Source organism: Dromiciops gliroides, chromosome 4, assembly GCF_019393635.1.
Source record: "Dromiciops gliroides isolate mDroGli1 chromosome 4, mDroGli1.pri, whole genome shotgun sequence".
Lineage (NCBI taxonomy): Eukaryota > Metazoa > Chordata > Mammalia > Microbiotheria > Microbiotheriidae > Dromiciops > Dromiciops gliroides.
The window spans coordinates 406,886,414-406,914,270 of record NC_057864.1 but is presented as its reverse complement, the minus strand read 5'-3'; the positions used below and the strand labels follow the sequence as shown (position 1 = coordinate 406,914,270).

Here is a 27,857-nt window from a genome sequence, read left to right as displayed (position 1 = left end):
TATTATATTATATATTATATCCATATATATAAGCATATATAAAATGTACAATATAAGTGCCTATATGTGTGTGTATAGATGGATAGATGGTAGATAGATATATAGATAGATAGAGATATATACTTAGCTTACCAGAGTGCTGAACTTTAAATCAAGAGGGATCTGAGTTCAAAACTTGACTCTAGTTATGTGATGAAAGGCAAGTAACTTTTTTAGTGTCTGTTTTCTTATGTGTAATAATAATAAAAATGTCTATAGTACCTAATTCATGGGGTTATTGTGAGATTCGGATTAGCTCATCTATGACAAGCTCTTATGTAGGTTTTAAAGTGTTATTTAATTGGTAGATATAGTATTACTATATATTATATATTATAGTATTACTATATATTATATATAATAATAGTATTAATAATGGCATTTAATTGAATGCTCACCTATGAATGGAGCTATATAACACAAATATTATACCCATAATTTCTTCTTCGTAGGAGTCAGAAACCTAAAACTTACTATAATTATATGTTGAGAATTACTGAGGACATATTAGAGGTGAGAGGCAGAATTACCTAGTGGTTAGAGAGTGAGGAAGACCTAGGTTCAAATTCTAACTTTGGTACACATTGGCTATGTGACCTAGGCAAGTCTCTTCATTTTAATGCTCATGGCAAATCTAAAAGATTATAAATTGCAGAGAATGTGTCAGTCTGCCTTGGTAGAGGGAGTTTCCCCACATTGGAGGTCCTATCTCTATATTACAGGAATGAGAAAATTTTAGTGTACATTTGTTTCTTAGGAGCAGAAGAAACAATGGCATAGGGAACTTGAGGGTTAAAATTTCTGAATCATCACAACATTCCAGTTAGTCAAAGAAGTCCTGGATGAGCTAGAGCTTCTCTGAGATATTTGGTAGAAGGAAGAAATTTGTGAACATTGTAGGACTCTTCAAAATTTTTGACAATTTACTATAGGATAATAAAGTTAAAGCTGGATTGTAACTGACTGAAACTTAATCAGTTTATGGGTGAATAAACCAAGGTTCAGAGAGGTGAGTGACTTGACAAAGGTCACACAAGTATGAAGTAGCAGAACCAAGTATTGACATGAATTCTTTGACTATAAATCTAGCATTTTGTCACTGGACCATGCTGTCTGTATGGTTCAAAGGCAAAAATGAATTTGATTCATGAAGAAGGGCTAAGTGATCTTGTCTGATGATAACTAATAGTCAAAGGAAAACAAGGGAAATTAAATGGTCCTGGATATTTTTTGCAGCTCATCAAAGCAGAGATGAAGATGATGTTGGCTTAGAACTGCATAGATGTTTATGCTTTTCAAAAACAGATTTATAAACCTGGAAAGATATACATGAACTGATGCAAAGTGACGTGAACAGAGCCAGGAGAACACTGTACACAGTAACAGCAATATTGTACGACAAACAATTGTGAATGACTTTTCTATTTTCAGCAATACGATGATCTAAACCAATCCCAAAAGACTAATGAGGAAGCATACTCTCCACCTCCAGAGAAAGAACTGATACTAACTGAATGCAAAATGAAGCATGCCATTTTTCACTTTTCCTCCCTCCCTCCTTTCCTTCCTTTCTTCCTTTTTTCTTCCTTCTTTCCTTTCTTTTTTCCTTCCTTCCTTCCTTTTCTTTTTTGTCTTCTTATACAAAATGACTAATGGTAATGTTTTACATGATTGAACATGTATTACATTTATCAGATTGCTTATCATCTCAGGAAGGGAGAAAGATTTGTTATTTTTTACATGTAATTGGAGGGAAAATAAAATAATGTTTAAAATCTGATTCATAGTCATTGTTTTACTTCATCCATATAAGCTTGTGAGATAAGCAAAGTGTATGTTATTATATTGTTTTCATTTTATATTTAAAAGCAAGGATCCTTGCATTTCTTCCCTTTTTGGTCTTTCACACTGAGACTTTATGTGTTTTCTATTGACACTAAATGCTAAACTAGTTACTCAGAGGGAAATATCTATGGAAGTCACCTAGGTTAGTTGCACCAACTCACTTATAAGGCTAATGTACTAGAATCCCAGCCTTTAGCTACCAGTTTAATGCTAACCAAACATGGGAATGCTCCCTATAGTTACCCTTCCTGGATTTTCATCTATTTTAAAGGCATTTACTAATTCACTTAAAAATCATAACTATTTGATTACTTTGCTTTGTCCTACTTGGTTCCCCTTTCTATACTTCCTTCTTATGATAAGCCCAGTCAGAACTGCTCAATTAATATATAGATTACATGTATCCACTAAAGCAAAATCAGGAGTAACATAGAGTTTATAAAAGAGACATTCAAAACAGCAGCCCCAGCTGCACTCTCTGCACTCTTCTTTGTCTGATTGTCTCCAGGTGCACTGAAAAAGGATTGGTTTCAAGGTCAAGCAGGGAAGTAAGAAATATCTCCTTAATTTCCTGCTGCCTGACTTGAGTAAATGATCTGAGTCACAAACTTTCACCTAATTTCCTCCTTTCGATTAGCAGTACGTGAGATACCCTCCCCTTTCCTCATCACCTCTCAAATATGTTGCCAACATACCTTGAAGCTCAAGATTGTCAGTTGCTAATCTGGTCACAAAATGGAGAGCTCCTACGCTGATGTGACTCATAATTTCTTCAGGTTTTGTCCTGTTGGGGATCCTATCAAGAACCTACCAAATGCATCTGACCTGATCTAATCTGGAGGAGTGAGAGACAGACAGAGATGCAAAGCAATCCTTCCTCTTCTAAAATACCCACTAGAATTAATGACTTCTCATATCATCTCACATGTTTATTTTAAGAGAGAACTTTCTTCACTCTTATCTTGCTTTCATGTGTATCAGAAAATTTAGAGGAAATAAAGGAGTTGCTAAGTGAGTGTGTGAAGGACTGGCACTCTCCACTATAATTTCATAAGGTTGTCACTTTGTTGGGTTTCTTTCTTTTTTGTCTCATGCATTGCATTGTAATTGTTCTCCCTCTAGGTAATGAAAGTCATTTGAAGCTTTTTTGAGAATTAGTGGGGACTCGGGAAAATATCTAGTTTTCCTTCTAGTTGATTATATGATCTAGAATTTTAGAGAGAATTGTCCCAAGACCTACTTCTCAGGATTGCTTTGAGGAAAGTATTTTGTAAATGGTCTAGTGTTGTAAAACCGTGGGTAACTATTAATATTTTTATTGCGAGTTATTGTGCTATGCAATACCCTCACCCTCTGAACATATTAAGATGTGTAGTGCTACTCACCCTGAAGTTAAATGGCCACAGATAGCTATATTTTTTTGAGATCTTAAGTAAGATTTTTTTTGGTGGTGGAGAGCTAGGTGGCACAGTGGATAGAGCACCAGGCCTGAAGTCAGGAAGACCTCATTTCAAATTCTGCCCCAGATACCTAATAGCTATGTGACATTTGACAAGTTACTTAATCCTATTTGTCTCAATTTCCCCTTCTGTAAAATGTGCTGGAAAAAGAAATGCCAAACTACTCCAGTATCTTTGCCAAGAAAATTCCAAATGGGATCATGAAGAGTCATACATGACTGAAATGACTGAACAACCAAAAAGTAAGATTTTTAGTGGGATTTTTTTTCCCTTTCTTCTTCTGCAACATCAAGATATCATGCATCATTTGATCTTCTAAGAGAGCTCACCTCTAGTAGCTCTTTTATTTTTTTACCCTCCACAATGCATGACACAGATATTCTTTTTTTTTAATTTTTAGTGAGGCAATTGGGGTTAAGTGACTTGCCCAGGGTCACACAACCAGTAAGTGTTAAGTGTCTGAGGCAGGATTTGAACTCAGGTCCTCCTGACTCCAGGGCCAGTGCCACCTAGCTGCCCCCAGATATTCTTTTTAGAAAATGTATTTTGACTCTCACTGAGATTAGATGAGCAGAATTGCCTCAATTTTGATCAAGAATTAATGAGGTGGGGGACAGCTAGGTGGCACAGTGGATAAAGCACTGGCCCTGCATTCAGGAAGAACTGAATTCAAATTTGACCTCAGATACTTGACACTAGCTGTGTGACCTTGGGCAGGTCATTGACCTCATTGACCCACACACAAAAAAAAAGAATTAATGAGGTACTCTCAAAAAGAATGATAAACTAAGTGACAAACAAAAAGACTTTCTGATAACATGGTATGGTGTTTATAATGCTGGTATTTAACCCAGGAAAAACTGAGTTCATGTATCACCTATGATACATATTAACTAAGTGGTCTTGGATGAGTCATTTAACTTCTCAGGCCTCTAAACCAATAGAGTTAAACTCAAATAGTAACAGGAGCCACTAAACCATGCATTGACTTAAGAAAAAACATATTAATATTATTTATGTTTTATTACATTTTTATTTATTTTGTTAAATATTTTCCAGATATATTTCAATCTTGGTCAGGCTACTCTTGAGAGCATTTTGGGCTACATGCAATTGCTGGTCACGTTTTTGCCACTTCTGTTCTAAACAATAATCAGAATCTAAGTTGCAGAGAAGGCATATTTTTTCATAGAGGGAGTTTTCCCAGCCTGAAGTTCTCCAGACATGTGAAATCACAGGTCCAATCTCTGTCTCTAACTCTATCTCTATAATCAGATATAGTTATACTGACCACACTAAATGGGTAGAAAATCCAAATGTTTCCATATTTTTTTCAAATTAAATGACTTAGGCTGGAAAGTCTAGCATTACTTTTTGAATAGGAAATTAATGTCCTTTATTGAAGCCATATTACTTTTCAGAGTTTACTTTTATTTTAAGTTTCTCCTCAAATAAAAAATCAGAACCATATTTATTTTTAGGACTAAGAGAAACTTATAGTTTACTTAGATACTCCTTTGTAAGAGAAAGACAATTGTGTTTTTTCTCTAGTGTAAAAAGGTTCTTCATTGTTTTTGCAGAACCAAAACCTAATGGCCCTGAACAGTACTGTTGATACTCAGCCAATTATCTAACAACTCACACATCCTTAGTGGTGGGAAAAGATGACAAAGGCTCTGCAGTCCTAGAGAAACAAGTAGCATCCAACTCATGGTAAAGACATAAAGGACAAAGAAGTGTGAATTCAATTTCTGAGGCTGGTTTTGCAGCCCACCTGGGATTATGTTCTATTTGGCACTGTAGTTATACAAATGAAGATAAAATATTTTATTACTTGGTTATGCCTCTGCTTACTAATGTCCAGATAGCACTTTAAAAAGGGGCTGGTTATTTAATTACATTGGAGATACTCAGGAATTTGATTCTATATGACCACAAATCAGGAAACAGCACATGTCTTAAGAATCAAGGTCATGTGGGGGGCAGTTAGGTAGCACAGTGGATAAAGCACCAGCACTGGATTCAGGAGGACCTGAGTTCAAATCTGACCTCAGACACTTGATACTTACTAGCTGTGTGACCCTGGGCAAGTCACTTAACCCTCATTGCCCTGCAAAAAAAAAAAAGAATCAAGGTCATGGGTGAACCAAAGGACAATAGATATGGTGGGTGCAAGTAAGTTGTATTATATTAACAATAATGATACAACCAATAAGAGGCATAAAGGCACTGTTAAGGATAGAAATGAAAGAAAAAAAGGAAATTAAAGGTTAAAAAAGGAAAGCATTGCTTTCCTTTCTATATAGTTCCAGATCATTCAGGATTAGAGCTGCTATAACTTATTTGGCAAGGTAGTTACACGGTTAAATATTTAATAAATGCTTTGGATTGGTAGATTGGACTGGGTTATAACAGAATAATAGATGGTCATCCCCAGTGCTATTCTGGTACCCATGAAGTAGCAAAAATCCCACAGGAAGGCCTACCTTGTGCTCAGAGTTCCTTCACAAAGTAACTATGGAAGGGCATGGAAAAATATTCCACAAAATCAGATGACATACATGCATTGCTACCTGTAATAGAGGAGGGAGTACAAACATTAATGAAGTTACAGATTCATGTAATAAAGAAAAAAATCTACAGATATTTGAATAGTGAATTTTGAATAGTTCAATTGCATGGCACATACTTATTTAACTACAAATTCTGATAAGAATCCAATATTAAAGATTCTCTCCTCTAAAGAAAGATCTTCATTCCTCTCTAGGTTATTTTCTTTTAATTCTCCAGACTTTCTCTACTATACCATTAGAATTGAAATGGACTTCGTACTAAGATTATAGAAAATAACGAAACGAAATAACGTTTGATGGAAGAAACACAGAATCAAACAGTGCATGAGTTCTTAAAATGAAATCTGCTGATCACTATAACATCAATTTTCCATTTTATTGTGTAAGCTTTTATTAACTTTGTCCTGTAGCAGATTTGAAATTGTTGTGTGTTTTTTTCTTTACCTAACAGTATACCCCTGCACATGCAAAGGATGTTAGAGTGAATGTTCTTACAATAATATACTGTTCTCTTTCACATGAGAATTAAAAACTAGGCTCATTAATTCTTAAATAGATTATACGTCAATTTAACTATTTGTAGAATAATGGGATTTATAAACCACAAAAAACAAATAAATATAGGGAGACTCTTTCCTATATGTCTAGATGTTTCCAAATATGACATTTCTAGAATTCTCCTTTCTATACACTCACATGGCCACCATCCTCAAACAGGCCTTCATTACTTCTTGACAATACTCTTTTAGTAGCCTCTACTTGGTCTCCCTGAAAATTAAGGATATAGACAGAAGTATTTGCTTTAATGAGGTTGAGAAATACTTCTTCTATGACTAGAGGTAAATTATCGACAATGGATCATATATTTCCCCCAGCCTTTATCTAGAGAAACATCTAGAAATTTTAGCATAATGATTTGTATTATGGAAATCCACAGGATATTCTACTTTTGGCCTTATTCTAGATTCCTAATTGTCCCACTTCTCTATAGGAATGTTATTACCATTAGATTAAATCATTTACATTTTTATTTGTTATCTAGGAGAGATAATTAGATATTTTCATTGCAATATAATTTACATTAATGGGCCATAGCTTTCAATATGTAATTTTACACTGCACATTTTAAATAATATTATATCCATCTCCTTTATGTTTACTCTCTCCATGAGGCAGATAAGTATTCTTTTTAAAAATACAATCAGCTAAAACAAAATACACTCAATTTCTTCCTCTCAAGTTTAAAATATAAGAGGTCAAATAACTTATTGAGGATTTTATGAAATTCAAAATGTGACAAGTAAAGTGTTTTACTATTGAAAATACAAGCTTTATTATCCCAACGAATATATAAGGATTCTGTGTGGAATTTTATGATAAACTTTTGTTTAAAGAAAGGACAAAATTGAACTTCCTACCTGGGGACAAATCCTTGGTCATCTTTGAGTCTCTCTTCTCTTAGCTTCTGTATTCAACCAGTTGAGTCTCCTGAATGTGTCCCACATTTATATGTACAAGACAATATGCTAAATTTTGGTGATACAAAAAAGGCAAAAAATAGTTCCTGAAATATCATAGTAATCTCTTTAAAGGTAAGTACTGGTTTTTTAATCCTTGAATCTCTATCTGTATATAGTAGGTATATAATGAATACTTGTTGAATTGAATTTCATTCTCAGAATAATTCAATGTTCTAGTTAGCTTATGAATTTATTGTAATTATTTCCATTGACTTCTAGTGTATGGTCCCCAATTAGTCTACTTAAGTGAGAATGTAAACCACTCAATGGTAGAGGATATCTTCCTTTGGTCTTTGTATTCCCAGAATCAACTGGAAAACCTGGCATATAGTAAGAACTTAATAAATACTTTTTGATGAATTTTTTACCTGTTAACACTAAAAAAAATTACAGTTACTTAGGGATGTGAAATAAGTTCTTAGATACCCAATGCTACCTTTTAGAAGTTATCCTTTCAAAATACAATAAGCATGGCTATCTTAAAGATGATTTTGTTATTTCCCATATGCTGAAATAGCATTATACAGTCTTCTGATATTGTCTAGTTAATAGAAGCTACTTGCAACAAAAGTATGTGGATAAAGGTCTTAGAAAAATAATAAAACAAATATGTCAAAAGTAATTAACAGAAAATATTAACTCTATAATCCCAGTTTAAGAGCTTGGAAGGTATCTTAGAAATCAGCTTATTTAACTCTGAGTTTTATAGCTGAGGAAACTAAGGTCCAGAGATAAAGCAGGTAGAAAGTAATAGGATTAGTACAGGATTAGTACTCTTGAAATATATGACCTAAGAAAAAATATGACTTTTCTGATTCCAACCACATATTATCAAATAATTTCTTGCTATTAAGACTAGAGATGCAAACTCTTATTTTATACTTATGAATTAATCATTAAGTCATTTGGATGTGCATTCTTATCATCAAACAAATAGTGTTAGACACCCATTAGGTTTAAAAAAAAAGTTGTTTTACAGTTCCTGGCTTTTACATTAGCCATGAAAGTTGTATACAATAAGCATTCAATGATATGCATGTAGATTTTCTCTATTTCATGAATTATCTGTAGACAATTTCCATTTCTAGCCTGTTTTAATTTTTTATAAGTATGCTTCTGGGTTGCCTTCCTCTGTTAAGTGCTTGGGGAATGTGAATTATTTTTAAAATTAGCCTAAAACCAACAATTAGGAAAATAAATCTTATGATTTAAAAGTCAAATCATACATTCCACACCCAAATCAAAGTGATTTTTAGAGAATCCTTGGTTTGGAATTGTTCCTGCCAAGAGTCCCACATAAATAAGTATAACATTAAAGTCATGAAGAGGGATACAATCTTGGATAACTGTGCCTTTAAGACTCTCTGTGTGTTTTATCCCTTTTTTATTGTGTTACTGCTGATTTGGGAATGTTTATCATGCTCCTCCCCTCCCCCACCACCTTAATAACTAAACTCAGTCCTAGCCCTCTTCTTTCCTTATCCTGCTCTGCCCTCCCTTTCTACTATGCCTTCTTAAACTTTCTTCTGTTGAGCAGTTAGGTGGTCTACTTGATAGATTGTAGGATTTGGAATTAGGAAGACCTGTGTTTGAATCCTGCCTGGAGGTTTATTAGCTATGTCATCCTGGTCAAGTAATTTAAACTCTGCCTCATTTTTTTTTAATCTGTAAAAGTGGGAATAATAAAAGTTTCTACACCCAAAGTTGTTTTAAAGACAGAATGAGATATTTGTAAAGTGCTTTGCAAACCTCAAAATACTATATAAATGTTATCTGTTATTGTTATTGTTGATGTCATTTGTCAATATCATATCATTAAAATTTTCTTCCAACCTTTAGAGGTCACTGAAATACAATTTTGCCTTGAATTTCCAGAGTTTAAGTAATTTGTCTAAGGTCAAAAAGATAGAAAGTGGTAGGGTTGGTTCTCTTGAAAATGTGCCTCCTCTGATTCCAAGATGGTAGAGCAGAGACAGCACTCAGTTGATCCCTCCTAACATTCCCCTCGAAACAACTTTAAAATAACAACTCAAATAAAATTCTAGATTAGCAAAGTCAAAACAGAAGTCATAGTGAGACATTATTCTAGGTCAAGAAAACTCAGGTGTTTGGAAAGAGAGATCTGTGATACCAGGGCAGAGGCTTGTCCAGAATCCATGTGGATAAAACACCAGTGGTGGGACTAAATGGTAGTAACAGAGGAAACAGCAGCTTTCAAAGCCCTTAACACTGAGAGAATATGGGAAACAGGCAGAAGACGAATACAGAGTACCCCTGTAATAACAATGGATGAAGGACCACATGCTGTTTGGCAACACCATTGCCTATAACCACATCTGAATCACAGTTCAGGGGTATAGAGCTTTCAGTCAATTCTTCAACCATCTGAACTTCCATTATCTCTATTGTCAGATTATGTCAACCATGAAAATCAGTAAACACACATTAGAGACATGGTCCCTTCTTCCCACTCAACTGAATTTGTTCCTACTTACAGCTTTTTTGAAACAATCATATCCCTCTGTTGCTATTCCAAGAATACTTAACACTGAAGAAAGTATTTTTTTAAAATCAAGCTAATTTCCCATAATTCAAGCTTGTAAATTATATCAGTTTAGCTTTTGCTGTCTATCCACCCTTCCACTCTACTCTTATTGACCCATCAGTATCTTCCCCCATAACTATTTCAAATCTTTATTCTCTCTTTAAGATCTCAATGGTTTGCACACATTACAATTATCACTTATATTAGATAAATTAGGTCAATTTATGCTGCTGGATGAGAGACAGGAGTTGCCATGTGCCAGCTAAGTCAAACCACAACCATTATCACCTAAATAAAGAATTTCCCTCAGACCCCAGTGAATAGAGTCCAAAACCCTGTATATCCAAATGCCCCTGGAGTAGCAGTATTTGCCCTGCATGAAATCACTAGTCTTGCTTCCATTTAAGTAGCAATTTCTCAGTGCAATAACACCATGAAGACTCTACCATCATTACAACATCACCAATTAACACCAACCAGACCACAGTAGCAAGATGCCCAACTGGAGAGACAGGTAATAGTCCATACTTCGGTGGCAAGGGAGGACAAACTACAGGCACCACCTCTATCACAACCTCCCCTGGTACCCTCAGACTAGCAGCACATCCAAATCACTGCCTTTGTTTCCATCCTGGCCCCATTGCAACTGTGCAGGGAATAAACCCCTTGAATACTCAACCAAGTGATTACCTCTGCAGATGCTCCAGCCCTGGCCTCCATAGAAGTGGAGTAGCAAACTAGGAAAAGAAAGTTCTTAATAAGACAGTCCAATAACCTCAACCTCCTGCCTGTCTTCTACCTGTCTTTTTTTCCCCATGAGCATAAAAATCAATAATGAGTAGCAATATTGAGAAATGAACATTTCCAGCCCTGGTCATAGAAATAGTACCACTGTACTTTGACCTGATCAGACCACATCTTAAATATCTTATTCAGTTCTGAGAGTCAAGTTTTAGGAAGTACTTTGACAAATTGGAAAGCAACCAGAACAACACAATTAGGATGATGGAAGACCTCAACTTCAGGTGATAATGAGAATTTATTTGAATAGATTTGAGATGTTTAACTTGAAAGAAGTTATGGGGAGAGTGCAGAACATAACAGCCACAAGCATTTGAAGGACTATACCATGGGAAGGGGGATAAATATGTCCTCCCAGGCCCCAAAGGGCAGAACTGGGATTAATGCATGGAAGATGTAAAGAATCCAATATTCAGAAGTAAAAGGTACTGCCTTGGGTTGTGATAAGTTCCCCTTCATTGTAAGTATTTGAAAAAAAAAAGTGGAAAGATGGAAACAAGCATATATTAAACATCTACTATCTACTAAGTGCTAAGTACTTAACAATTATCTCATTTGATCCTCAAAACTACCCTGGAAAGTAGTTCTGTTATTATCCCTATTTTACTGTTGAGGAAACTGAAGCAAATTGGTTAAGTGACTTGCCCAAAGTCATACAGCTAACAAATATCTAGAGGCCAGATTTTCAATCATGCCTTCTGAACTCCAAGCCCAACACTCTAGCTAATGTGCCACTTATCTGCCTAAGGTATATCTCTTATTAGAGATGTTAAAAAAGAATACTTGTTCAGGTCCCAATGGATTAGAAGCAGAAGTGTGCTGAAGTCAAGCTCATACCAGCTCAGAGGTCTTGTTATTAAACATCCAGTGTGAGCATTTACACCTTGGATATCAGCAAATGCTATAAATCTAGGCTTGACTTATTGTTTTGCTGGTTGTCTAGATTTAGGAAAATGGTGGGGGAAAAATGTTAGTAATGCAAATTAAACTTTAAAAAATTTTTTTTGAAGAACCTATTAGCAGTACCAGCACACCTCTGATTAAAAGACCCCTGGGGTACTCTCCAACTCTGAGATTCTGTGATTCTCCCAATTGAATGATAACTTTTACTCTTTTGGATTTTGTCCCTTTCTTATAAACTGATTTTGTATTATTGTACAATATAGATTTATCAATATCTGTGTAATATCCCTTTCCTTGCCTATAAGCTCTACAGAGGCAGGGACTATGTCTAATCTAAACTCTCCAGATACCCAGGTCCCTCTTCTAAAGCAATTTGTAGGTACTCAAATACTCCCTGTTTGATTAAAATGGCATTTTCAAAACTTCTCTGATACTCACAACTAAGTATAATCTTTCCTGTATCTGATCTCATAATACTTAGCCCTCTATTATGAATGATTTTATTTTGTTTTTCTTTGTGTGTTTTTCAATTGGATTAGTGATTTCATTTTTATGGAAATCAGCATCATTGTAATTTATAGTGTAGAGTTGCCTCAGGCACTTTGAAGTTCATTGATTTATTCAGTCACACAGCCAATGTGTCAGAGGTGAGAGACTTGAATCCAGGTCTAACTAACTCTAAGGGCAGTTCTCCAACAACTATACTATGTTGCCTCTCTCTTGGGAATTAACATATTCTAATTTGAATCATACTTTTCTATAGTCTAATAATATGATCCTTAAGGACAGGCCGTTTTTGTCTTTTACCTAGTATTTCTTCAAATACCTAGTACAGTGCACTGAACTTAGTAGGTGTCTAATAAATGTTTCTAGAGCTGATTAGTTAAAAGCTTCTGAAACTTGCTGTTGGGCAATGGACAGGGAAAAGTCAGTATGAAAAAATGAAGAGTGAACACAGATAATCATCACTTAGTAATTAGTCCCTTAATATTTTGACAGTGAAATATTCCTAAAGTTTGCTTCAGACTTGTTCTATATGCTCTAGTCCCCACCAGCATCATTACTTAAGCCACTAAAAATCAAAGATCATGTGCACATAGACCTTTTTGTTCATCACCTTGTTAGGTGTGCCATTGTCTGTGTTTTTAGTAATGGGTGAGCAATGTGGAATGACTCCTTCTAGGTAATTTGAGTAAGTTACTTACTGAAACAACAGGAGAGCACACCCAAAACATCATTTCCACTTATAGGGCAGCTCGCTTGTACTTTAAAAGGAGTTATCACAGTACTGAAAGGATGATTTTATTTATAAAGCTCTTAGCTCTAAATTCTCTTAATCTAAAATGAGTCTACATCATCCCGCTATTTCCCTTATGCTGTGTAATTACAGCCACTTAGCACCTCTGTGGAAGTGCTGCATACAGATAGGCTGAAAGAACCAGGCCCACAGGGAATGTCAGTGTGGGAGGAGGGAAAAAGATAAAAACACTAGATCCCCTTACATCTGATTCACTGTGTTTTCACCAATAGATGTCCCTGTAGCAAGTAAAAGAATTTTGAAAGGAGTCCAGGGATGTAATTAAGTGAGACAATACAGATGCCAGAATTTAAACACTGCCAGTTTTATGTAATTTAATTAATACTGTGGAGGGGAGAAAATGCTTGTGTTTGCAGTATTTTGCTAAGTAAAGAGCGGCTGACTAAAAGGCATCATTTCTATACAAACCAGGGAAATAAAGAGTTGTGTCATAGATGACTCTATTTGATTAGAAGGAACGGCCAAATGGAGGCGTCTATTTATTACATTACGTCTGACATTACGAGAGCCTGGGTAATGTAATTATCCATAAAAGTCCCACCAGTCTGCCAAGTGTTGCTCACAGGTGTACTTGTCTTTTAAGACAGCTTTCTAAGCCATCTATTACTTACAGCATCCTGTTTCCTTTGTCATCTCACTGAACTTTATTAAGAACCTTTCTTTAAAGATGAGTAATGGTGAGAAGAAATTTTGAAGTGAAATATAGATTCAATGGCTTAAAAATATAGATATGTTGTTATTGTTATTACCAGTTTGTATTTATCTTTTATTCACCAAGACACTTTGATGAATATCTATTTTAGCTTCCTCAGGGAGGTAGTGTATAATGCTTCAGATGCAGACTCAAAATCCATTTTGGTAATAACTCTGGGTCTAGCCCACACCTCCTTAAATGAAAATCAAGAGAACATAAAAGGAGAATGAAAGACTGGAAGTATATATCAGCAATATACTTAAACAAGATCCTGAAGCCTCAGGTGGCTCCTAATTTATAGTTTATGGATATTGAATGAGAAAAACTATTTGAAATTTCAAAGTCTTTGGGGTTTTGAATGTGTCTGTATTTAAAACTTGTTTCATTCCCTCCCCTTCCTTCCTTTGTACTCCATAGCTTTTGTTAGTACATTTACCAAATAACAGAGCAAACACTGAGCTTTGTGTACAAAAAGCAAGATAATATTCATGATGAAGAGAAATGAAAGGCTGTAATGCAGATTCTAAAGAGCATCATTCTTCACTCAGTTCCATGTCATATTTGTTTACTCCATAATGCTTGATGTCCTTATCTTCTTTTTGACCATACTAGTCCAATGTATGTTAAACATAATTATGATTAATCTAATCTGATTAATTGTCCTAGTGTGAACAGAACCTTCTCCTAGTCAAGGTTCCAATGGTTATTCTTGTCCTTCATTCTCAAAAAATACCAAAATGATATCATTTGGGGGTCAAGGTGCAGTGTGTCTAACTGTGACTGATCAGAACAGTATGACGTCAAAAGCTTTACCACAGGTTGGGCACAAATATTCCATGTGAACATTTAGAGTACACATCTCTACATTTGCAAATATTAAGTTTCTTTTGACCTACTACAATTCTACTTTGCTCATAGAGTACAGCACCTTCTTTGATGTGGGCATACCATCCTGGGAGGTACTATGCCAGTATCCGCAGTGCCTAACGATCAATTTCAAAGGTCTTCAGAGAAACCTTTTGAGTGTACTTGTATTGTTTCTTCTGACCTCCATATGAGCACTTGCCTTATGTGAGTTCTTTGTAAAATTGTACTTTAGGCAAACTTTGGAACATAAGATCTTTGAAGCCAGGAACTCTTTCTTGTTTATACTTGCATCAAAAGTGCTTAATTCAGTTCCTGATATGTGGTCAGTGCTTAATAAATCTCTTTTTTTCTTTCACTAAATGAGGGGAGTGGTTATCATGCTAACATTATTTTGATCAGTCCATTTTGTTGACATAAGTAAAAAACTAGAATTTTTTCATGATTATTTTTCCCCTTAAGCTATCAAATACACACTGATTCAGTTAAAAAGTTCCCGAAGTTATAAAATCTAAAAATAGCATTAAAAAAAGTGATAAAAATTTCAATTAGCTGAGGTAGAAGATTCTGAAGAAAACCATGATGGAATTTATCTGAAAGCTGTTCTCAAATAACTCCCCAAATACTATTCAGGAAACTCTCATTTTTTTTTTTAATTTGGAAGTATTACATTTAGAATGCATTACTCTAATTTTATAGCATGACCAGTTAGCCAAAAGAAGCTATGTTGCCAATTCATGCTAGTACAGCATGTTAAAATTTTAGCATGTGTATTAGAATATGGATGAGGAGATGAAGAAGACTGATCTGTCCTTGGAGAATTGAAAATGGGAGCATCTGCTATAATGGCACTAGAAAGAATTAGACTCATCAAGTATAGAGATTCATAATGATAACAGTGTTTGCTCTTAGAATATTAAGGGAATCAACCACCAGCTTAATTGCTACATATATATGTATAATATACACACATATTTATATTATATGTGAGTATACACACATATACCCAATTTCTTTCACACTCTAGATGTATTTTCTAATACATGTACATTTTCTATGTACATAGGTCTTATCTATACATTTTTCATAATGTAAGATGGCTGTTATTTGAAGGAAAAGTTATTTGCTATCAAAGATGAAACAATTCATGCTTACACTGGTGATTTTGGGGTTGCAAAACTATTTTCTCATACTGATTGTAAGAAAGTTCTAGATGTCATTATTCTAATTTAAAGATGAAAAAGCTGAGTCTTAGAGAGTTAAAGTGATTTGCAGGGAAATGGTGTGTCAGTGGCAACCTCAAACTAGGACTTAAACCAATGTTATGTTACTCCAAGTCAAGTGTTCTTTATACTATGTCATAAAGACTTAATTCATCTTCATTTTTCTTTGCTATTTCCTCTTCCTGATCACATCTGATTAATAAAGGGTTTAGCCACATTCCTTTAATACCTCCTGTAAAGTAGTCCTATCAATGAGTAAGATGAAGTCACCTTTCAAGCCATTTTATTAATGAACTGGATTGATTTTTACAGCACTTGGAACTGCCTTAAGCAATGATCCAAATCCTTAAGTTCTATGGGAGTTCTTCTCTATGAGAACTCCTTCAGAGTTCATTCCCAGACTCTTTCAATAGTTCCTCTTCCTCTTTCCAACCATTATGTGCAGATACTAGTCTTCACCCCTTTCCTGTTTTCTCTGTATGCTCTCTTCCTCAAAACTCTCATTCACTGACATGGTTTCAGCTGGTACCGCTATGTTGGTGACTTCTAAGTTATTAGCACCAGCCTCTACCTCTTCCCAAAACTCTGGCTGTATACTTCCTACATAGGGGATATTTGTACAAGTACAGTGAGGGAGAGAGGTGACAGTATGTGGCACACAGTAGGCATTTAATAAATGTTTATTGATCAATTGATTAGGTTAGGTAAAAAAGATCTAGGGTATTAGTGAATTACAAGCTAAGTGTGAGTCAGTAGTGTTATGTTGAAATCCCCAAAAGGTAAAATTATCTTAGTGTATTTAGTGTCTTGGAAAAAGCACTAGATCACAAGTCCTGGGTTCAAGTTCTGGCTCTCTCATTTTTTCTACATGTATGACTAAACAAGTCATTCGGTCTCTTAGGACCTTGGTTTTCTCATTTATACAATGAAAGGATTGAGAAAGATAACTATCAAATAATTTTAAATGATTCTATAGAGTTCAGAATGAGGAAGTGATAATGTTATTCCATTTGGCCCTCATCAGACCACATCTGATCCATTCAGTTCTCATTTCCACATTTTAGGAACGCATTGATGAACTGGAGATCTAAAAGGGAGGTGATCATGATGGTGAATGGATTTGAAATCTTGCCAAATAAAATAGTTGAAGAATATGAGGCTCTTTGTCCTGGAAAAAAAGAAACTATGAAATGGGAGAGGGTGTGTTATCATTGTCATCATTAAACTGAAATGACCTTACTTTTCCTTTGTGATTTTTGTGTGTCTATACTTTCACTTAAGCTGTTCACTATCCTTTATAATGCCCAAGATCTCACAGTTTCCATAACAAAGCTAACCTGAAGTGATCTCTCTGAGGCTCTGAAATCCTATACCATTATATAGGCTCTTCATTTAGGCTTTTTTTTTTTTCTGTTTTCCTTTTACTATTACCTTGAACAATGTGTGATTGCACTACATTTATATCTTATCTCTCCAGTGAGATTGTAAGATCCCCAGGGTTTAGGACAGGCACTCACAACCAGTATAACCTAAAACAGATTATTTAACCTCCCTCAGACTCAGTTTTCTTATCTGTGAAATGCAGATAACAACAGAAACTACTTCAGAGGCTAGCTGTGAGGATCAAGAGATTATATATGTATGGTTGTTTCAGTTTTTTGTTTGCTTTTTTTTATAATCCTTTAAGCACTATACAAATGTCAGCTATTATAGTATTATTACTCATCCCTCAACATATCTAGATTAGTCTACAGTCATAGCAACATTTCTAATTTTTTTAATTTTCCAATTACATGTAAAATAATTTTAATAAATTTCCTCTTTAAAAAAATTTTTGAGTTTTAAATTCTCTCCCTCCCTTTCTGTCCTTAAGAAAGCAAGAAATTTTATATAGGTTATACATGTGCAGACATGCAAAACATATTTTCATAATAGTCATGTCATAAAATAAAGCAGATGAAGAAAGGAAAAAATAAGAAAGTTTTTAAAAGAATGCTTCAATCTTCATTCAAACTCTATCAGTTCTTTTTCAAGGTGGATAGCATTTTTCATTATAAGTGTTTCAGTTATTGTTTTGTTGAGAATAGCTGTCATTCACAGTTAATTTTTGCATAATATTTTTGTTACAATACAATCTCTTAGCTCTCCTCACTTCACTTTGCATCAGTTCACATAAGTCATTCCAGGTTTTTCTGAAAGCATCCTGCTTGTTATTTCTTTTAGTATGTTAATATTCCTTCACAATCATATACTTATTCAGCCATTTCCCATTTGATTGGCAGTTCTCAATTTCCAATTCTGGGCCACCACACACACACAAAGATGCTATAAATATTTATAGACATGCATATATATGCATATACACATATATGGATATGTATGAGTGTACATATATATGTGTGTATGTATATGTGTATATATGTTTGTATGTGTATATAAATATATATATTTTCCCCTTTAAAAAAAAATCTCTTTGGAATACAGACCTAGTACTGGTACTGTTAGGTTAAAGAATACACACAGTTTTATAGTCCTTTGGGCATAGTTCCAAATTATTCTGCAAAATGGTTAGATCAGTTCTTAAGTGTACCAAAAGTGCTTTAGTGTCCAGATTTTCCCACATTCCCTCCAACACTTGTCATTTTCCTTTTCTGTCATATCAGTCAATATGATAGGTATGAGGCAGTATTTTGGAGTTTTTTTTTAATTTGCCTTTTTCTAATCAATAGTGATTGAGAGCATTTTTTCATATGACAATAGATAGCTTTGATTCCTTTTTCTGAAAACTGCCTGTTCATATCTTTTGTGCATTAACAATTGGGGAATGACTCTTATTTTTTTTAATTTTGAATAATTTCTTTATATATTTGAGAACTGAAGCCTTTATCAGAGAACCTGGCTATATTTTTTTTTTCAGTTATGATTACTCTGTATTTTCTTCCATGCTATTTTTTAGTGTTTTGCTCCTGACACTGCCTCCCTGAATCTGCCTTCAGTTCTATCATCTTGACCCTTTTCTAATATCCCCTTTCTTTCCAACTTTCTCATAGGGTAAAGAAAAACTCTCTACTCAACTGAGTGTGTATGTTATTCCCTTTTCAAACAATTTCCAGTGAGTGTCAGGTTCAAGTGTTGTACAAGCACACACACACACACACACACACACACACAAACACACACACACATACCTTATCCTCTACTGTAAATGCTTTCATGATTCTTTTATGTAAGATAATTTACCCTATTCTATCTCTCCTTCACCTTCTCCCAGTATATTCCTCTTTCTCACCCATTAATTTTATTTTTTTAGGTATCCCATCATAGTCAACTTATACCCATGCCCTTTGTCTATGTACACCTCTAACAGGTCTAATAATGAGCTTTAACCTTTTTTTAAAGTAACACATGAATTTTACCCTTTATCTCTGGGGGGATTCAAGGACAAAGACAGATTGTGTATAAATGCCCTACTCTCCCCACTGCACCTATAAAAAGGGAAATACTACAACTGAAATGTGGTGAGGAGTTCCGTTCTATTTCAGGTAAACCCCTGACAGATTGTCAAGTGCTCAGAGGTTTTCTCCCAAAACAGTGATTATGGATTTATTTTGAGTAGGATGTTCACATTTAATCAAATTTAGTAGAATGAATACTTAAGGGGTTATGGGTGATTCAAAGTTTTAAGATTAGAAAAAGTAGAATATGAAGCCATCCTTTTTGACAAATATCACCATTCATGTGATTCAAGGGCAAGGATAGTTTGTGTATATATTTCCTTCTTTCACCACCACCCTTATCAAAAGAGAAATGATACAACTAAACTATGGTGAGATGTTTAATTCTATTTAAGTTAATACCCTAATAGATTGTCATGTGCTCAAGGGTCTCCTCCCAAAATGGGGATTATTATTTTAAGAAGAAGGCATTAATATTTAATCAAATTTAGTAAAGGTATATGTAGAGGATTATTATGGTTGATTCAAAGTTTTAAGAGTTAAAAAATGAAGGTATCCTTCTTGACAAATACTATGATTCATGTTACCTAGTTAAGTGAGGTCCAAAAAGATTAAATTATTTGTCTCGTCCAAAGTAACAGTACAGAGTAAAAAACTAAGGACACAAGCAAGAACTTATTATACAGTAGAATCTATAACCTAATACATCTTCTTAATAAAAAAATGTGAAAAGTACATCTAAAAAGGCAATTATTTTTGCACATCCTTATTAATGTCACTGAGGGTATTTGTGAATTTTTCAAGTCTACTTGTAGCAAAAAAATATGTTAAAGACTCAGCAAATTTTAGAACAATCAAAATGTTTGATTGGATTAGAGGGTCCTATCTACTAAAAATCAATTCTTTTATATTCAGTTACCTTTATAGAGCATATCAGAAGGAAGCATATTCAACTCCATTTTTCTATCTTCCATGGACAAATACGTTGTATGGTTCAGGGTCATGGAACACTATAGCCTCCAAAGAACAGAAAGTATAGTGAGTGTGAGCAGTCTGCATCATATCACAAACAAGGAAGTTCAAAGCATTATGCCAACAAAAAAAATATGCTTTAGGCTAGGTAGGTGTTGAGAATGAGGGATAATGATAGAGAGTCCATCATTATTGGCTTGTCCAAGATATCAGATTTCTCAAAGAAGCCCTTAACAGGTTAGGTAGATCCCCAGTGGGCATCTTATAGGAAAACTTAGGCAAGAGTTAGACAGACAAGACAGGTGTGATGGGTCATCATCTATATCCTGTATGGTGACTACCCACATTGATGAGATCACACATCTATTATAGTGGTTTGAATGTGGACATATAAAAAGAATGAAAGAGCAAAAAAAGTGACTTGCAACATGACAAATTTATTAGCTATATAGAGAAAGAGAAGAATTAGGAAGGAGAGAGCATCATAAGGGAAAAAAAATCAAAATATGATCACATAGGGGCAGCTAGGTGGCACAGTGGATAGAGTACCAGCCCTGGAGTGAGGAGCACCTGAGTTCAAATCCGGCACCAGACACTTAACACTTACTAGCTGTGTGACCCTGGGCAAGCCACTTAACCCCAATTGCCTCAGCAATATATAAATACGCACACACACACACACACACACACACACACACACACACACACACATATATATATACACACACATATATATGATCACATAGTATATGAATCTCTTAACTTCTGTAGTCTATGAACAATAGACAAAGTTGGGTATATGAGATTCTATACATATGCCACCATTCTTTAACACAGACACTTTATATCCAGGCCCTTAAAGCCTTTAGAGTCATTTACAATTAGATTCATGTGAAATGCATAATTATTGAAAATTTCATAGTAAAGATGTGTAATGATTTCTTTTTTCTTCCATAAAAAATGTCTTCTACATATTAGAAATCCCATTTTAATTACAAGTGATGATTAGTACTGTGACTGGATCAGGCTATAGAGTATGTACCCCTCTGGAGCAATCACTCATGATTTTGGAGGCTCACAGAATATCAGGAATGTCTGGGAAGGGATAAATCTCATAGACATATGGTCTGCTTGCCACCTGAGACAGAGGGACTATATCTTCCATTTTAACTCTCATAAAACATGTTTGGGGACCCAGACATTTTTGATGAATAAATCTTGGATACTGAAAGTTCAATCTTGTTCTGTTGACTCTGGAGTTATTTCAGGCCATATGCCACTGCCAATATTTCTACAACAATAAATGACTAGAAGAGGGAGTGTGGGGCTAAGACAAAGTGGGCAATTATGAAAAATTAAATTTTTCCCCTTAAACAGTTAATTTGTCTTCATATCAAGTATTATTTTCATGGCTAGAGTGTGGTTATCTAAAGTAAAAAAAAACAGAAAATGAAGTCTTTATAAATCAATATGCTTTTCAGGGAAAAAAATAAATGTAGAGTTGAGGGGAAAATAATCAGTAAGTTTAAATCTAAATGTAGGAATATGATAATGAACAAGTAAGCAAAAGGCTAACAAGGATGGTTTCTGGCCTACTTCAATTTTCAGAGTAACCCAGTAGAATAACTCAGGAAGCTAGATTGCTATTCTTGGAATCAGAAAGATGTGAATTTAAATTCCATTTCTAATTCATACAAGGTTTGTGACTTGGGTAAGTCATTTGCCTCAATTGCACTGCAAGCTAATCGCTACATCTTACCTACTAAATGATATACATGATGATGCCTGTTTTATTACAGGAAGTTCCCACATTGAGAAACTCCATTGTGAATTTAGAGAAATCATAGATCTTACTGATCATATATCCGTGTAGAAGATGGCTTTGAAGTGTGTTATATCAAGCAAATTTCCCATATTAGAGTTATGAAATCTTGCTTTCACCTTTAAAACACTGTTAATAGGTCTTGATGAAGGAAATTATGGTTTCATCATACATGGGACTCATTAGTTTTTGCCCAAATTATTTCCCTCTGACTTGCAATTTTTTTATCAACTGCTGGGGCCACCTGAATTCCATGTGACCTTCAAAGTGTTTAATTTGGTTATCTGCCCTGGTAAATATCAGGATCTAGGGAGTACCTCTTCCTCACTCCTTTACAACTTCCAGCAGTGTAATATAAGCATTTGTTTAAAAAGAAAAAAAAAGATACACTCTGAGTTTCACCACAAACACAGATTCCCATGGAAACCAAATGGGAAGGATATAAAGAGGAAAGGCAGAATCTACTAAATTTCCTTTAGACCTGCTGTCTGATTTTCATTAGACCTGTCATGATTTCTGTTAAGTATTGTCCCTTTAGGGCCACTATTTATTTCCCTAGCACAGTGAAGGTATTGCCAATATGAACTCTTGTTGCCCTCCTTCCTGGAATAGTTTGTACTTAATGATATATCTTCCATTCAGAAATTCTAAGACTTTGTTAATATTGTATTCCATCAAGGATTGCCCATGGTTTTATAAATAATGAAAGTAAGAAACTGATCTTTGGTGAGTCAGCCTAGGTTGCTCTGAATTGTGGGGGATGCTAAAAATGAACTACACAAATTAATAATTCCAATAATCTTTCTTTTCCCTGAGTGGAGGAGTTACAGAATTCAAAAATGAAAATCAGAATAGTTTTAGCAAAGGAGGGAGTCGGAGTTAGGATTTAGAAACCTAACTAACATTGCCCAACTTTGGAATTTCAATTTTCAATTTTAATTTCTTGGGATCTGTTTACTGCCACAGGAAGAATATGACAGAGTTAACTACCCTCAGTGGCAATATTTCAGCTAGATGTAATGGGGCAATTTGCAAATGTCATTTCAGATCCGAGTTGGACAATAAAAATTGAAGGAATGTTATTATTTTATGATATTAAATCCCAAAACATCAGATGTATCTTAGCTGTGCATCTTTTACCAATTTAAATCTCCATACTAATACCTGGGTTTTTCATGGACGATTTCAAATGCATTTTGCATTATAGTCCAACTCCAGTGTCTCATTTTGATATGGAAGTGACTCCAAGTTCTAGAAGACTATGACAGCAGAAGATAATTTTGTCCAGGTATTAGAAACTGGAAATGCTAAGAATATTGACCCGAAGGGAAAACAAGACCTAAAGGCAAGAATCTTAATATCTACAGTGAGCAGGCTCACAAAGTTAAGAATAGTTAGAAAGCATTCATGTAGTGCTTTAAGGTTTGCAAAGTCCTTTACAAATCATCTCATTTTATCCTTACAAGAACACTGGTAGGTAGGTGCTATTATTATCTCCATTTTTTTTTTTTTTAGTGAGGCAATTGGGGTTAAGTGACTTGCTCAGGGTCACACAGCTAGTAAGTGTCAAGTGTCTGAGGCCAGATTTGAACTCAGGTACTCCTGACTCCAAGGCCGGTGCTTTACCACTGCGCCATCTAGCTGCCCCTATTATCTCCATTTTACAGATGAACAAACTCAAGCAGACTAAAACTAAGAGATTCACCCAAAGTCACAAGGCTAGTGTCTGAAGCCAGTTTGAACTCAGGGTTTCCTGACTGTAGGTCCTGACTGAGAGCTACCTAGCTGCTACATGAGAATGGAGTATGACTGGAAGTATGACCAGAAGTTAATAAAAACTCTCCTCCATTTTCAAGTAGATGACTTGTTGGATAGAGCATAGGACTTGGACTCAGGAAGTCCTGAATTGAAATTCTGATTCAGACACTTACTAGAGGTGTGACCCTATGCAACATCTTTAGTCTACAGTTTCCTCCTCTATAAAATGAGGATAAAAGAGCATGTACCTCTCAGTGTTGTTATGAGGATCAAATAATATAACATATATGACACTTCATAAATTTCAAAGTACCATGTAAATACTAGCTTTATGCTATTATTATTATTATTGCAGCAACTCATAATGATTTTTTTAGATATGGAGGGCTATGATCCACACCATTGAAGGTAATCCTCACACTGATGAAACCATGGTTCTTTTGAATTTTTGAAGTGATTATACATATATATATATATATATATATATATATACACACACACACACATATATACATATATATGTATATATAATATATGTATATATACACACACATATGCATATATTATATGGAAAAAACAAAAAATGTATGCATACTATATTAAATAAATATATGTCTATATGTATATATAGTTAAATTTGTATATAAATACATTTATACATATAGCAAGAGATAGAGAGTCATTCCTAGAAACTTGATTTTCCTTTAGGGTAGCAATTTGGAATAAAGAGAATTGATTTAATATAAGGAATTCAAATTCATGCCTGGCTACCACAAGAACATAGTTCACATTGTTTGAGTAGGATTCAATTCATATCAATTCATCAAGCATTTATTAAGCACCTGCTATATACTAGAGCTTGAGGCTAAAATACAAAAACTATGGTTCCTGTCCTTGGGAGGTTTTCATTCTACTAGTGGAATATATATACAGATGAGTATTTATACAGATAGGTATTTGTAAAATACATACAGATTAAACCTAAAGTTATTTGAAAGAAGAGGAGAGCACTAAAACTGGGGAAGTCAGAAATGGCTTCCAATAAGAGGTGGTACCAAACAAATGCTTGGAAGGAAGTCTAGAATTCATTGAAATGGAGTTAAGGAGGTAGAGTATGTTGGGCAGGAACTCAATCTGATCAAAATCCCAGAGCAGAAAGGAATCTTAGAGGCTATCAAAACCAATTTCATTTTACAGAAGAAGACTGAGGCCTAGAGATGTCAAGTAATTTGCCCAAGGGCACGGAGGGAGAGAAGTAATGGCAACCCTTACTTTGAACTCAGATCCTCTGACTCTGAAGCCCAGAACTTTTTTGTTCTCCCCATTGTACCATCATGCAAAGACAAATCACATTGGTCTTTCATATCTTGTTATAACATGAAATGGCATGGCTTTTCTAAATGTCTAAAATTCCATTCTCTCCCCCCCCCCAAAGATGAATATAATAAAAATGTATACATAGCATTAATTGAAGCTTTAATAGTTCAAGTTTTAAAATGCACTAAGCCTTTTGGGACACCCTATATATAAAATATCAAAACCACTTTTATTACAAATATCTGTTGCATTGATAATAAATTACTATAGACACCAGTTTGGAGTAATCATATTATTCATTTATCAATATTATACCAGTAAAGCATTGAACACATCTCCCTAATTTCTCATGGTTTCAGACCCCATGGCAGAGAAATCAGGGAGCGAGCTTCAGCATGCCAGTTAGTACAAGCAGGAGAAAAGCCCCAAAAGATTAATGTTATCTCCCAGAGAAAAAGTATGAGATTTCAAGGAGACCAAAGAGAGAACATGAAAAGGACGGAGACCATGTGGTCTCAAGAACCAAGAAAGTCCCAGAAAATGTCCCAGAAGCCTTTGCATGTCATCTTCCAAGGGTTTGTATCCTCTTTGATACACGCAGGTCATTATACATTGTTCAAAGTTAACTGGGTTATTATATATCAAACAAATATAATTGGTTATCATCATTCAACTGTATTGGTTGACTTGACTTGAAAGTGGTCTACATCAAAATGAACTCGAGGGATGACAAAAACCTCTCATGAAAGTTGCTCAAAGCAAAGTTCATTATCTAGGTATGGTTTAATCCAATCAGTTCTTCTGCAATCTATACTCTATTCCTTTTGTTCCCTTGGGTTTGTCAGAGATGGGATTTGAAGTTTCCCAAGGAGAACTGACTTTCTGGAATGGGGGGAAAATGAATTGATCCCTGGGTCCCTAAGAAATCAATTATTAATGATTATTTTCTCACATAGCTAACAACTAGGCAGAGAAAACTAGCTTCACTTTTACTCCTTTAATGAAAGATTTGGACATGCTTCCTGGGAAAAGAACTTAATCGTTTCTTTTTTTCTCCTTTTTTTTCTTTTCTTTATTTATTTTTTGCAGAGCAATGAGGGTTAAGTGACTTGCCCAGGCTCACCCAGCTAGTAAGTATCAAGTATCTGGGGCCAGTTTTGAACTCAGGTCCTCCTGAATCCAGGGTCAGTGCTTCATCCACTGTGCCACCTAGCTGCCCCCTTAATCATTTCTTAAAAGAGGAAAGGGGAAAAGTGAAAGGAGGCAAAGTAAGGCAAAGCATGGAGTTTTGGAACTACATCTAGACACAACTGTAATTTTACTGGTGTAAGGAATTCCTGGTAAGGAAATTCTCCATTAGGACAAGTGACTAGCATCTGTAATTTAAAATATTATATAGAGAGGTGACTGGGCCCCTGAGAGGTTCAGTGACGTGTCCAGGGTATATATGGCCAGGATACATCAGACTTAGGACTTGAATCCAGGTCTTGATGACTCTAAAGCTGAGGCTTTATCCACACTACCATTTGTTCTTGTCTTTTTTCACCATCATTTCCCTAGCTTCTTCTATCTGAACCTCTTCAATTTTTCCTGTGTGAAATAAATAAAGAAAGAAAGAACTGGAAGTAGAACCTGATCTTTTTTTTTTCCTACCCATTCACTGAACTCCTATACAGTGTTCTAAGCTTAATAAAAGATAGGTTAGCTCATTATAATCCTTTCTAATCATCTTTGATATACATTTCTGATTCCAAAATTAAATGCAAGTACTTATCAAATTGGAAGCCAAAGAGAAAACATCTGCCTGTCTGTTGATAAACTTAAAAAACTGCTTTCAAATGCATCCAGGCTGACTTCATGGAAACATCTCTGCCAAATCTTCTGTAGAACTCCCCCATGTATGACAAATTCAGCAAAATGAGAAAAAAAATTAATTCTTTTTTTCTGTAACAAAATGTGGAAACTGAAAGGGACAGAATTTAAGAGCTGTACTAATTAGAGGGGCTTTGGCAGATTAATGTGAGTGAGCTCTTCTTCAGATGGATCCATAGCAATTAGCCTGAAGATTATTGTGAAAGTAATTGCCCAGGTGAAAAAGACATCCATGTTACATTGACTAGGATTTTCCTCTTAGTTGTAGAAGGTAGAAGATTTTTTTTTCCAACTCTAATATTTTATTTCCAGTTCTGAAACTATTCCAGTTCCCCAATGGATCTGTGTAATCACTTAAGGAGATAGTCAATCACAATCATTCAATCTATAACCATTTATTAAGTGCCCACAATGTATCAGACATTGTGCCAGGTGCTGGGGGGGGGTGGTGCAAAAACAACAATAAAATAGTTTCTGCGCCAATCCATCGGTATTGTCCATCCTGTAGGATTCTTGCCCACATTTCCCCACTTGACTTGCTGTAGGGGTCCACACAATGTGTTGAGGGTATCTCTTATTATTTTGTGGATAACAGTGGAGAGAGTTTGTCCACTGTTTGCTTCCTGATGTATGATCAGATTTTTTAAAAATTTATTCCTTACATATGTTATTTCCCTGATACCCTATACACCACTTCTATGAAATTATGAAACCATTATGATGGACTAATAACTGAATTACTATATTTAGAAGGAATGATAACAGTTCACTCAAAAGAATACTGTATTTTAATTATGATCATATATAAATTATAGATAATATAAATAATATCCATCTATAAAGTCATTTGAAAAAAAAGGTAGTAGCTAAATCAAA

The 27,857-nt window shown here is 34.9% G+C and overlaps 1 long non-coding RNA gene across 1 annotated transcript in view; it reads right to left on the bottom strand.

Annotated features, from left to right (window-relative positions):
- Positions 1-5,845: 5,845 nt before the first annotated feature.
- Positions 5,846-27,857, bottom strand: part of LOC122726396 — a 75,736-nt gene continuing 53,724 nt past the window's right edge. The window contains exons 2-4 of the long non-coding RNA XR_006352793.1: positions 20,160-20,257; positions 7,336-7,443; positions 5,846-5,917 (exon numbers count right to left, since the gene is read on the bottom strand). This is a non-coding gene — a long non-coding RNA (uncharacterized LOC122726396). The remainder of the gene's footprint in view (positions 5,918-7,335; positions 7,444-20,159; positions 20,258-27,857) is intronic.